We start from the raw sequence: 12,194 nt of genomic DNA, 5'->3' as shown, positions 1-12,194 counted from the left end.
AGCAATAGAATAACGGGAAAAAAACACTATAGGTGATAACAGTGAAAAGCGAAAATGTCTCTACTGAAGTAATTAAGATGAGGCCGGTGAGTGAGGCTATCAGCTCATTGTATAGATGAAATCACATTGCAGAGTACATGGATAAATATTCCTGTGAGGAAGCCTTCAGAAGCATATGTAAATAAATGAACAATGCAGATGCATAAGGTAACAGCCTGGCCAGCAGCACTGCAGTGGTCCTTGTCAAATATAGAGAGCTTCTGGGGCAAATCGCAAGTAGCTCCAATATGTGGTAATGGAAATCACAGGAAACTGGCGGTTAATGTGAAAGATGACAAACTTCACATGCAGCTACAGACCGGGAGCAAAGGGGAATAGCAGAGGGTGTACCGTTTAGTTGTACTGAGATGATTATTGTGACATCCAGCGATATGCATAGATAAGCACCAGCAATTTGAGTAATAAAATAAGAGGCTGGGGAGTTGAAACTGCAGTTGTGAATAAACTAAAGTTAGTAGCTCAGTCTTTTGCTCACAAGCTGGGAGGTAATGCAATGTGCTGGAAAGAAAATGGCCACCGTTGTAATACACAGCCTGTGGGCAGCTTCATATGATGTGCCTCTCACCTCTGTTGTAGTGTAGGGAAGGTGGTGTTTATGCCCCTGTCCTTGGAGGTCGTCAGGCCAGGCAGAGAGGGCAGGTAGCGTGCAGTCGATATCCCAATCAGGAACAGTGTCCGCGGCTCCGAGCACCCACTAGCCCCGCCGTGGAGCTTAGCCGGCGGACCGGAGCGCAAACTCGAGTAACCGGTTTTTCTGGCAGGAGAGGCCGCAACCCGGAGAGACCCGTAACAGCGTCTCCGGCACCGCAGCTCACCCTGCGCTGAATCGCCGGTGTCAGCAGGCAGCAGGGATGTGGGAAAGAGGGTGATTGAGGTAGGTGGAGCAGGTAAATGGGGCTTTTAGAAGGCTGATTAGAGGAGAGCTCACTGGAGGAACAGCTATTCCCTATCCCGGTCAGGCCACGCCCCCCGGTACTTCTCTTTTTAAACAGTCCCCAGCTGGAAAAGGGTAGTAAGAATCGCACTTTTTTGGAATTCTATATTTCCTATTGGGCATAGCCCAAGGTTCCTCCATAATTTCCGTCGGTTCCTCTAACCCTGGAAACTCAACCCTAACTGTTTTGGGACGTTTAAACACAGGAGCTTAAGTTTTTATTATTGGCTCAGCTGAATCCAATTAACTCAGCTATATCCTCTGAGCTGAAACCTTCCATTTGTTCTTCATGTGGTGATGATATATTTACCCTTGTTTTATCAGCTTGTTGATTTGTAGAAGCTGTTGGGGCTACACCATAAGATGGGAGCTGCATGTATGGGTTAAAAGTGTACCCTATTCCTGAGCTTGAAGCTGCAGGGACCAACCTGTCAGTTATACTGGATAAGGTTTGTGCAAACATAGCCCTAGGTAAATCTATTTGTCGTTGAACAGGGATCTGCCTTGCAATCTGCTCAAACGCAAAACAATTTGCACATAACCCGTGTGCCAGATGTTGGGTTGATAACCCCACCTTGCAGCATAAACATGTTATGAGTATTGGTGTTTCTGTTAATGTAACCTCATCACCTTTGCCGTTCTTAGACATGATAAACCATCAGATTTTCACAGTATACAAACCAATCTGTGACTGTAATCACTTTACATGTATACAAGTGATACCAATCTGACCCCAACCCAAGCACCAGCATTGAGGCTCAGAAGAAAACACTGACAAACATATATAAAGTCAGGAATCATACTAGCAGTCAGTCACATGTTATTTATTAATCATATATTAGTCATATGAGCATATTATCAACTATGAACACATTTCAAGTATGTAGGAGTACATATACTGCATTCTGTTCTATACAGTTATTTAACGTATTCAGACACATTGCGATGAAAACCACAGTAATGTACACAAACTCATATGCAATAGGCACTAAACTTAACTATTTGTACTGACAAAAAGTAGATAGAAATTTAGTGCTGTATAACCCTTACTCCGTAGAGTGGGATACAGGGAGACTCACCCCACTTCCAGGATCGATCAATACGATAGCAAACGCTGAGTGGATCCAGATACTACTAGTGTACACTGCCGCTCCAGTAACTTTTAGTGGACACAGACACTCAGTGAACACTAGAGCATGCAGGCGCTCATGCCTGTGACCCAGTCTCTTAGCAGTAAACCTTAGTCTATACAGACGCAACGGCCTATGCTGCGACCGAGACCCCTCATGGTAGCGTCTGAGACGGAAGTGAGGCAATCAGTTCATGGCGGGAGACGCGCAGAAACTGGTCATGAACTGGGGGGTTGGGCAACCAGGAAAGCATCTGACTCCCCACTGCTGACATCAATCCTAGGGATCGCAGCCTCAAACTAATCCTGGTGCCTTATGATCCCTAAAGCCAAGCGCTAGAGCACCCGTGGTGGCAGCGCACCAGCTACTGTGTGGTAGTCTCCACCCAAAATAGTGCGGCTGTGTCCGTATTCCCCTTCTAAGCGGTACCTAAGCCTTACCATCTCCCCGTGCTCTGGCCACAGCCTGGCAACATCTGCTGGACCTGCTAGTATATCCGACACAGAAGCCCGTCGAGACAGCACTTGTACCGTGGGTAAGTGTTGTTGCGACCCGGCGGAGAGTTGTTGGAGTGACTCTTTCCAATATGCGTGTAAGACGCTGTTAGGAAAGATAACTCAGAAAACATAGTAAGACTATAAAAATAAATTAATAAAGCTTAGGGCTGCCAAAGAACAGCAGCCCAGTGACCATGGTCCGGCTCCTGCCGCACCAAACAAAAAACTGATTTGACTGAGTTGGTGGGCGGGATTATATGGACGAGCCCATTGCATCCTGGGAGGCCTGAAAGCTTGTGATCATTTGATGCCAATCCGCTGTCGCTCCATCATATCCCAATGTTATCCTGTGGATAACCTGTGGACCCTGCTGGATAAAAAACTGAAACCATGTGTTAACAGCAGGCATTGATGCCCCCTACACATAACAACACATGCCTATTCTCAGTGCCCAGTCTGTACCTCCCTTCTGGGGACCCTGGGTCACTGATGAATGGAACCCAGTGCCCATGTAATGTTTCCCCTCTTAGCTCAGGCACCAGCACCATCACTACTGTCTCACCATCCCTGCCCTCAAAGTAAATATCACCTCATCGGTACAGCATCCCTGATAATCTCATTCACATCTCTCCCACAAACTCATACCCCCTATCCTGTGCCCTCTGGAGTGCCAGATCTGTTTGTAACAAACTGGTCCCCACTCATGACCTTTTCATTTCCAACTCCCTGCACCTACTAGCCATTACAGAAACCAGGATTACTCCCTCTGACACAACTTCTCCTGCTGCTCTCTCTGCTGGGGGCCTCACATTCACAAACACACCCCAACCTGGAGGTCGCCATGCGGGTGGTGTTGGGGTCCTTTTACCTTCTTGTTACTCCTACCAACTCATACCACCAGAACCATCCCTTATAATCTCTTCATTTGAGGTCCATGCTATACTCCTCTTTCATCCAGTCCAGCTTAGAGTAGCTGTCATTTAACGACCCCCTGGCATTGCTTCCAAATTCATCGACAACTTTGCTTCCTGGCTTCCTCACTTCCTCTATTCTGACATTCCCTCTATTATCCTAGGCGATTTCAACATCCCTATCGACATCCCCACACAATCCCCTGCCTCTAAACTCCTTAACCTCACCTCTTCACTTGGTCTCTCCAAGTGGACCTCCTCACCCTCCCATGTGAATGGGAGCTCACTGGATCTGGTCTTCACTCACCGCTGTGATATTTCTGATTTTTCCAACTCCCCATTTCCCCTCTCTGACCACCACCTGCTCTCCTTTAACCTATCTCTCTGCTTCCCCATCTCTACCTCCTAAGGCTACCATCACTAAGCGTAACATTGAGGCTATTGACACCACATTCCTTTCCTCCCTGTTTGACTCCCTTCTCTCTCCTATTCTCTCTCTCTCATGCCCTGAACAAGCCACTTCCATATACAATGCATCCCTTACTTCTGCTCTTGATTCTGTTGCTCCACCAACCACTATTCATCCTCGCAAATTAACACCTCAACCCTGGCACACCAAATGCATGGCATGCACCAGATATCTGCAAAAATGCTCACGTACTGCTGAGTGACACTGGAGGAAATCACGCTCTAAGGCAGACTTCCTCCATATCAAACTTATGCTCTCATCCTTCAGTGCTGCCCTTTCTCTTGCTAAGCAGTCAAACTTCAAGAACCTCATCTCCTCCCAGTCTTCCAACCCCCAGCGCCTCTTTGCCACTCTCAACTCACTCCTCTGCCCACCTCCACCTCGCCTCCCCTCCTCATTCTCTGCTCTTGACTTTGCCACTTACTTCACATCCAAAATTGACTCCATACGTCAGGATATCACATCACACCAGACCATCAGTAACCAGCCTTCTCCCATCCCTTACCACCCCTCCCCATCCCTCCCACCAACTCTGACATCTTTCTCCCATGCATTTGAAGAAGATGTCATGTCCCTCATTTGTTCCTGTCCCCTCACCTCCTCCCCATTTGACCCTATGCCCTCCCGCCTCCTTTGCTACCTCTCTCCTTCTGCCTGTTCCCATCTTTCCCACCTTCTCAATCTCTCCCTCTCATCAGGCACTGTCACCTCTGCCTTCAAGCATGCACTCATCTCTCCTATTCTTAAAAAACCTACCATTGATCCAAACACTCTCTCCAACTACCGACCCATCTCTCTCCTCCCTTTTGCCTCCAAACTCTTTGAGCGTATTGTCTACAGCAGCCTTACATCATTTCTTTCCTCACACTCACTGCTTGACCCATTCCAGTCTGGCTTCATTCCTCTCCGCTCCACTGAAACTGCCCTTATAAAAGTATGCAATGATCTCCATGCTGCCAAATCTAAGGGCCACTACTCTCTACTTATTCTTCTTGATCTCTCTGCTGCTTTTGACACTATGGACCATCCTCTCCTAATGCAAATCCTTCACTCCATTGGTCTGCTTGATACTGCCCTCTCTTGACTGTATTCCTACCTCTCTGACCATTCATTCTCTGTCTCCTCTCATGACTCCTCCTCCCCCTCACTTCCACTAACTGTAGGTGTACCCCAAGGTTCTGTCCTTGGTCCTCTTCTTTTCTCTCTCTATACGTCCTCACTAGGTAAACTCATTAGTTCTTTTTGGTTTCCAATATCATCTCTATGCTGATGACACCCAAATCTATCTTTCCTCTCCAGACCTCTCCCCTGCTCTCCTCACTAGTATCTCCAACTGTCTCTCTGCTATCTCTGTTTGGATGTCCCAGCGCTTTCTGAAACTTAACATGCCTAAGACCAGGCTGATCATCTTCTCTCCCTCCTGCATTACCTCACCTCCTACAATCTCATTATCTATTGATGGCACTACTATCTCCTCTAGCCCCCAAGTGTGCTGTCTTGGAGTAATCCTTGACTCCTCCCTCTCCTTCAAACCACACATTCAGCACCTCTCACAATCCTGCCATTTTCATCTAAAAAATATTTCCAGGATCAGACCCTTTCTGACCCAGGATGCTAGTAAGACCCTTATTCACTCACTGGTCATCTCCAGACTGGACTATTGTAATCTCCTCCTGACTGGCATTCCTGACAAACACCTCTCTCCACTCCAGTTGATCCTCAATATGCTGCCCAGCTCATTTTCCTCACCAAACGCACTACGTCCACCTCTCCTCTCCTACAAGACCTTCACTGGCTTCCCTTCCCTTTCAGAATCCATTTCAAGCTTCTCACACTCACTTACAAAGCACTCACCCACTCCTCTTCCATCTACATCTCTGACCTTATCTCCCTTTACATTCCCACCCATCCTCTTCGCTCGGCTAATACACGCCGACTCTCCTGCCTACGGATTACTCCCTCCCACTCTTACCTCCAAGATTTTTCATGTGCTGCACCACTTCTGTGGAATTCCCTACCTCTCCCCCTCAGACTCTCCACCTCTCTACAATACTTCAAACGGGATCTCAAAACCCACTTCTTCTCCAAACCCAGCCAAATCTATTCCTACCCCTCTGTTCTACGCTCTCTATGTCACCACTGTCTGTCTACCCCTCCCCTTTAGAATGAAAGCTCTCACGAGCAGGGTCCTCTTCCCTCATGTGCTTATCCTTTTCTTACTTTAATAATCTTCTACTGCACCAAATCCATCAGTCTTCTGCCACCTGATACTTATTCCAGGGTCATCTGCTGATGTAACTGTTTATTTACCCTGTACTTGTCCTATATTGTCGTCAACTGTAAGTTGCTGTTTTCCTGTTTTGATTATTTGTTTATGTACTCTGTAATTGGGCGCTGTGGAACCCTTGTGGAGCCATATAAATAAAGGATAATAATAGTAAATAATAATAATGCACAGATCAATCAGTCTTTTTGTCGAGCAGCTCCCCCAAATCTCCCAAATCACAAAACACAACATTCCGCACCTGCATAGTACAGAGTGGAATACTTTGGGATACACAGTAAATATTGACCAGTTTACAGTGCTGGTCAGATACAATGCTGATCAGATACAGTGCTGGTCAGATACAGTGCTGGTCAGATACAATGCTGGTCAGATACAGTGCTGGTCAGATACAGTGCTGGTCAGATACAGTGCTGGTCAGATACAATGCTGGTCAGATACAGTGCTGGTCAGATACAATGCTGGTCAGATACAGTGCTGGTCAGATACAGTGCTGGTCAGATACAGTGCTGGTCAGATACAATGCTGGTCAGATACAGTGCAGGTCAGATACAGGTCTGGTCAGATACAGTACTGGTCAGATACAGTGCTGGTCAGATACAGGTCTGGTCAGATACAGTGCTGGTCAGATACAGTGCTTGTCAGATACAATGCTGGTCAGATACAGTGCTGGTCAGATACAGTGCTGGTCAGATACAATGCTGGTCAGATACAGTGCTGGTCAGATACAGTGCTGGTCAGATACAATGCTGGTCAGATAAAGTGCTGGTCAGATACAATGCTGGTCAGATACAGTGCTGGTCAGATACAGTGCTGGTCAGATACAATGCTGGTCAGATACAGTGCTGGTCAGATACAGTGCTGGTCAGATACAATGCTGGTCAGATACAGTGTGGTCAGATACAGTGCTGGTCAGATACAGTGCTGGTCAGATACAATGCTGGTCAGATACAGTGCTGGTCAGATACAGTGCTGGTCAGATACAGTGCTGGTCAGATACTGGTCTGGTCAGATACAGTGCTGGTCAGATACAGTGCTGGTCAGATACAGTGCTGGTCAGATACAATGCTGGTCAGATACAGTGCTGGTCAGATACAGTGCTGGTCAGATACAATGCTGGTCAGATACAGTGCTGGTCAGATACAATGCTGGTCAGATACAGTGCTGGTCAGATACAGTGCTGGTCAGATACAATGCTGGTCAGATACAGTGCTGGTCAGATAGCTGGTCAGATACAATGCTGGTCAGATACAGTGCTGGTCAGATACAGTGCTGGTCAGATACAGTGCTGGTCAGATACAATGCTGGTCAGATACAGTGCTGGTCAGATACAGTGCTGGTCAGATACAGTACTGGTCAGATACAGTACTGGTCAGATACAGTGCTGGTCAGATACAGGTCTGGTCAGATACAGTGCTGGTCAGATACAGTGCTGGTCAGATACAGTGCTGGTCAGATACAGTGCTGGTCAGATACAGGTCTGGTCAGATACAGTGCTGGTCAGATACAGTGCTGGTCAGATACAATGCTGGTCAGATACAATGCTGGTCAGATACAGTGCTGGTCAGATACAGTGCTGGTCAGATACAGTGCTGGTCAGGTACAGTGCTGGTCAGGTACAGTGCTGGTCAGATACAGTGCTGGTCAGATACAATGCTGGTCAGATACAGTGCTGGTCAGATACAATGCTGGTCAGATACAGTGCTGGTCAGATACAGTGCTGGTCAGATACAGTGCTGGTCAGATACAGTGCTGGTCAGATACAGTGCTGGTCGGATTCATTGCGGGTTACAGTACAGGTTGGATACAGTGCATGTTGGACAAAGTGTGGAATACGGGTGGTCTACATTATGACGACTGTCGGGATCCCGGCGCACAGTATACCAGCGCCGGAATCCTGACTGCTGACATACCTACACTTTTTCTCCCTTGTGGGGGTCCATGACCCCCCTGGAGGGAGAATAAAATAGCGTGGTGCGCGTAGCGCACCACCATGCCCGCAGCGTGGCGAGCGCAGTGAGCCCACAAGGGGCTCATTTTCACTTGCCACGCTGTCGGTATGCCGGCGGTCGGGCACCCGGCGCCGGTATGCTGGTCGCCGGGAGACCGGCCGTCGGCATACCATACTACACCCGTGGAATACAGTGTGGTTTAGATACATTGCAGTTTACAGTGCGGGTCGGATACAGTGCAGGTAGCGTACAGTGTGGGTTGGCTGTAGTGCAAGGTCAGATACAATGCTGGTCAGATACAGTGCTGGTCAGATACAGTGCTGGTCAGATACAGTGCTGGTCAGATACTGGTCTGGTCAGATACAGTGCTGGTCAGATACAGTGCTGGTCAGATACAGTGCTGGTCAGATACAATGCTGGTCAGATACAGTGCTGGTCAGATACAGTGCTGGTCAGATACAATGCTGGTCAGATACAGTGCTGGTCAGATACAATGCTGGTCAGATACAGTGCTGGTCAGATACAGTGCTGGTCAGATACAATGCTGGTCAGATACAGTGCTGGTCAGATAGCTGGTCAGATACAATGCTGGTCAGATACAGTGCTGGTCAGCTACAGTGCTGGTCAGATACAGTGCTGGTCAGATACAATGCTGGTCAGATACAGTGCTGGTCAGATACAGTGCTGGTCAGATACAGTACTGGTCAGATACAGTACTGGTCAGATACAGTGCTGGTCAGATACAGGTCTGGTCAGATACAGTGCTGGTCAGATACAGTGCTGGTCAGATACAGTGCTGGTCAGATACAGTGCTGGTCAGATACAGTGCTGGTCAGATACAGGTCTGGTCAGATACAGTGCTGGTCAGATACAGTGCTGGTCAGATACAATGCTGGTCAGATACAATGCTGGTCAGATACAGTGCTGGTCAGATACAGTGCTGGTCAGATACAGTGCTGGTCAGGTACAGTGCTGGTCAGGTACAGTGCTGGTCAGATACAGTGCTGGTCAGATACAATGCTGGTCAGATACAGTGCTGGTCAGATACAATGCTGGTCAGATACAGTGCTGGTCAGATACAGTGCTGGTCAGATACAGTGCTGGTCAGATACAGTGCTGGTCAGATACAGTGCTGGTCGGATTCATTGCGGGTTACAGTACAGGTTGGATACAGTGCATGTTGGACAAAGTGTGGAATACGGGTGGTCTACATTATGACAACTGTCGGGATCCCGGCGCACAGTATACCAGCGCCGGAATCCTGACTGCTGACATACCTACACTTTTTCTCCCTTGTGGGGGTCCATGACCCCCCTGGAGGGAGAATAAAATAGCGTGGTGCGCGTAGCGCACCACCATGCCCGCAGCGTGGCGAGCGCAGTGAGCCCACAAGGGGCTCATTTTCACTTGCCACGCTGTCGGTATGCCGGCGGTCGGGCACCCGGCGCCGGTATGCTGGTCGCCGGGAGACCGGCCGTCGGCATACCATACTACACCCGTGGAATACAGTGTGGTTTAGATACATTGCAGTTTACAGTGCGGGTCGGATACAGTGCAGGTAGCGTACAGTGTGGGTTGGCTGTAGTGCAAGGTCAGATACAGTGCGCTTTGCATACACTACGGAATACAGTGCAGGTCAAACACATTAATAGTGCACTTACTGTGGCTGGGAGTGTTGGCTTTGTAATCAGTGTGAGGCTGTGCACAATTGTCCTCAATTCAGAGATGCTAGCAGTGTCGGCAGTGTGAGGATGCCAATGGTGTCCTCAATGTGGGTATGCCAGCAGTGTCAGCAGTGGTGGTTGAAGTCAGGGTCTTCAGTGCGGGGGTGTTGGTGGTGTCGGCAATGCATTGATGCCAGCAGTGTGTTCATTGTGAGTGTGCCAGCAGTGTGAAGGTGCCAGCGGTGTCCTCAATGTGAGGGGGAGGGGTACAGGCATTGTCAGCATTGCAAGGGTGCTGGCTGTGTCCTCAGTGCAGGGGTGCCGATGGTGTCCTCACTGCAGGGGTGCCAGAAGTGTGGATGTCCCAGTGTTGCCCTCAGTGCAGGGGTGCTGATGTTGTCCTCACTGCTGAGGTCCCGGCAGTGTCAGCAGTGCTGGTGTCCCAGTGGTGTCCTTTGTGTGGGGGCTCTGGCTGCTGTGTCTGCAGTGCGGGGGTACCAGTGGTGTCCTCTGTAGGGGGTGCTAGTGGTGCTGGCAGTGTGGGGGTGCTGTTGGAGTCCTCTGTACAGGGGTGATGGCAATGTGGGCTGTATCCTCTGTGTGGAGATGTTGGCAGTGCAGGGGTTACTGGCTGTGTCGGCAGTGCAGGAGTGCCAACAGTCTCCTCAGTGCAGGGGTGCCAAAGGTGTCCTCAGTGCAGGAGTGCCGGCAGTGTCCTCAGTGCAGGGGTGACAGCAGTGTCGGCAATGTGGGAGTGCCAGTAGTGTCATCAGTGCAGGAGTGCCGGTAGTGTCCTCAGTGTAGGGGTGCCAGTAGTGCCGGCAATGTGAAAGTGCCAGAGGTGTCTTCAGTGCAGGGGTGCCGGCAGTGTCCTCAGTGCAGGGGTACCAGCAGTGTTGGCAATGCGGGAGTGCCGGAGGTGTCCTCAGTGCAGGAGTGCTGGCAATGTCCTCAGTGCAGGACTGCCAGCAGTGTCAGCAGTGCAGGCAGTGCAGAGGTGCAGGCAGTGTGGGAGTGTCGATAGTGTGGGCGGCGGTGTCAGCAGTGTAGGCGGCTGCACTATTAGCATGATGTAGCATCCATCTTGCCCTATTGTAGCCTATGGGACATGATCTCAGCCAATCAGCGGTCTTCGGCGACCAAGCCAACAGCGGGATCCTGAGGTTTTGTCTCACTTTGGGATACGGGGAAGGCAGGGAGATCTGAGCTGGGGCTCGGATTGCCATGGATCCTCTATGTCCGGGTGGGTTCGGATCTCTGAGAACCAAACCAGCTCCCTATGATTGCAACCCTATAATTCAGTGTTCCTCATTATTGCTTTAGTGCTGTGTATGTGTATGCAGTTGCTGAGGACTTTGCAATGGCTCCAGTGGGCGTCGATGGGCCTAAGTCAGACCTGATCGCTCACTAGGGTTTTTTTGCACTGCTGCGAACAGATAGTCGTCTCCCATAGGGGAGTGTATTTTCACTTTGTAAGTTTGTGAACGCATGTGTAGCAGAGCTGTACAAACAGATTTGTGCAGTCTCAGGCCCCCATTCCGAGTTGTTCGCTCGCTAGATGCTTTTAGCAGCCGTGCAAACGCTAAGCCACCGCCCTCTGGGAGTGTAGCTTAGCTTAGCAGAAGTGCGAATGAAAGGATTGCACAGTGGCTACAAAAAAAAAAAAAAATTGTAGTTTCAGAGTAGCTCCAGACCTACTCCTGCCTTGCGATCAGTGCAGACGATTTAGTTCCTGTTTTGAAGTCACAAACACTCCCTGCGTTCGGCCAGCCACACCCGCGTTTCCCCAGGCATGCCTGTGTTTGGATCTGACACAGCTGCGTTTTTACACACACTCCCCGAAAACCACCCAGAAACACCCACTTTCTGTCAATCACTCTGCGGCCAGCAGTGCGACTGAAAAGCGTCGCTAGACCTTGTGTGAAACTGCATCGGCTTTTGTGAAAGTACATCGCACGTGCACATTGAGCCGCATACGCATGCACAGAAGTGCCGATTTTTTTGCCTGGTCGCTGCGCTGCGAACAATGGCAGCTAGCGATCAACTCGGCATGAGGGCCTCTGTGCAGGCCAGGATTTACTCAGCCGCTGCGATCACTTCAGCCTGTCCAGTACTGGAATTGACGTCAGGAACCCTCCCTGCAAACGCTTGGACACGTCTGCATTTTTCCAACGACTCCCTGGAAACGGTCAGTTACCACCCACAAACGGCTTCTTCCTGTCAATCTCCATGCGATCGCCCATGCAAATGGATTCACACAAACCCATTGCTGAGCGGCGATCCTCTTTGTACT

Source organism: Pseudophryne corroboree, chromosome 1 (assembly GCF_028390025.1).
Source record: "Pseudophryne corroboree isolate aPseCor3 chromosome 1, aPseCor3.hap2, whole genome shotgun sequence".
Lineage (NCBI taxonomy): Eukaryota > Metazoa > Chordata > Amphibia > Anura > Myobatrachidae > Pseudophryne > Pseudophryne corroboree.
The sequence above is the reverse complement of the archived record's forward strand: the minus strand, read 5'-3'. Positions refer to the sequence as shown.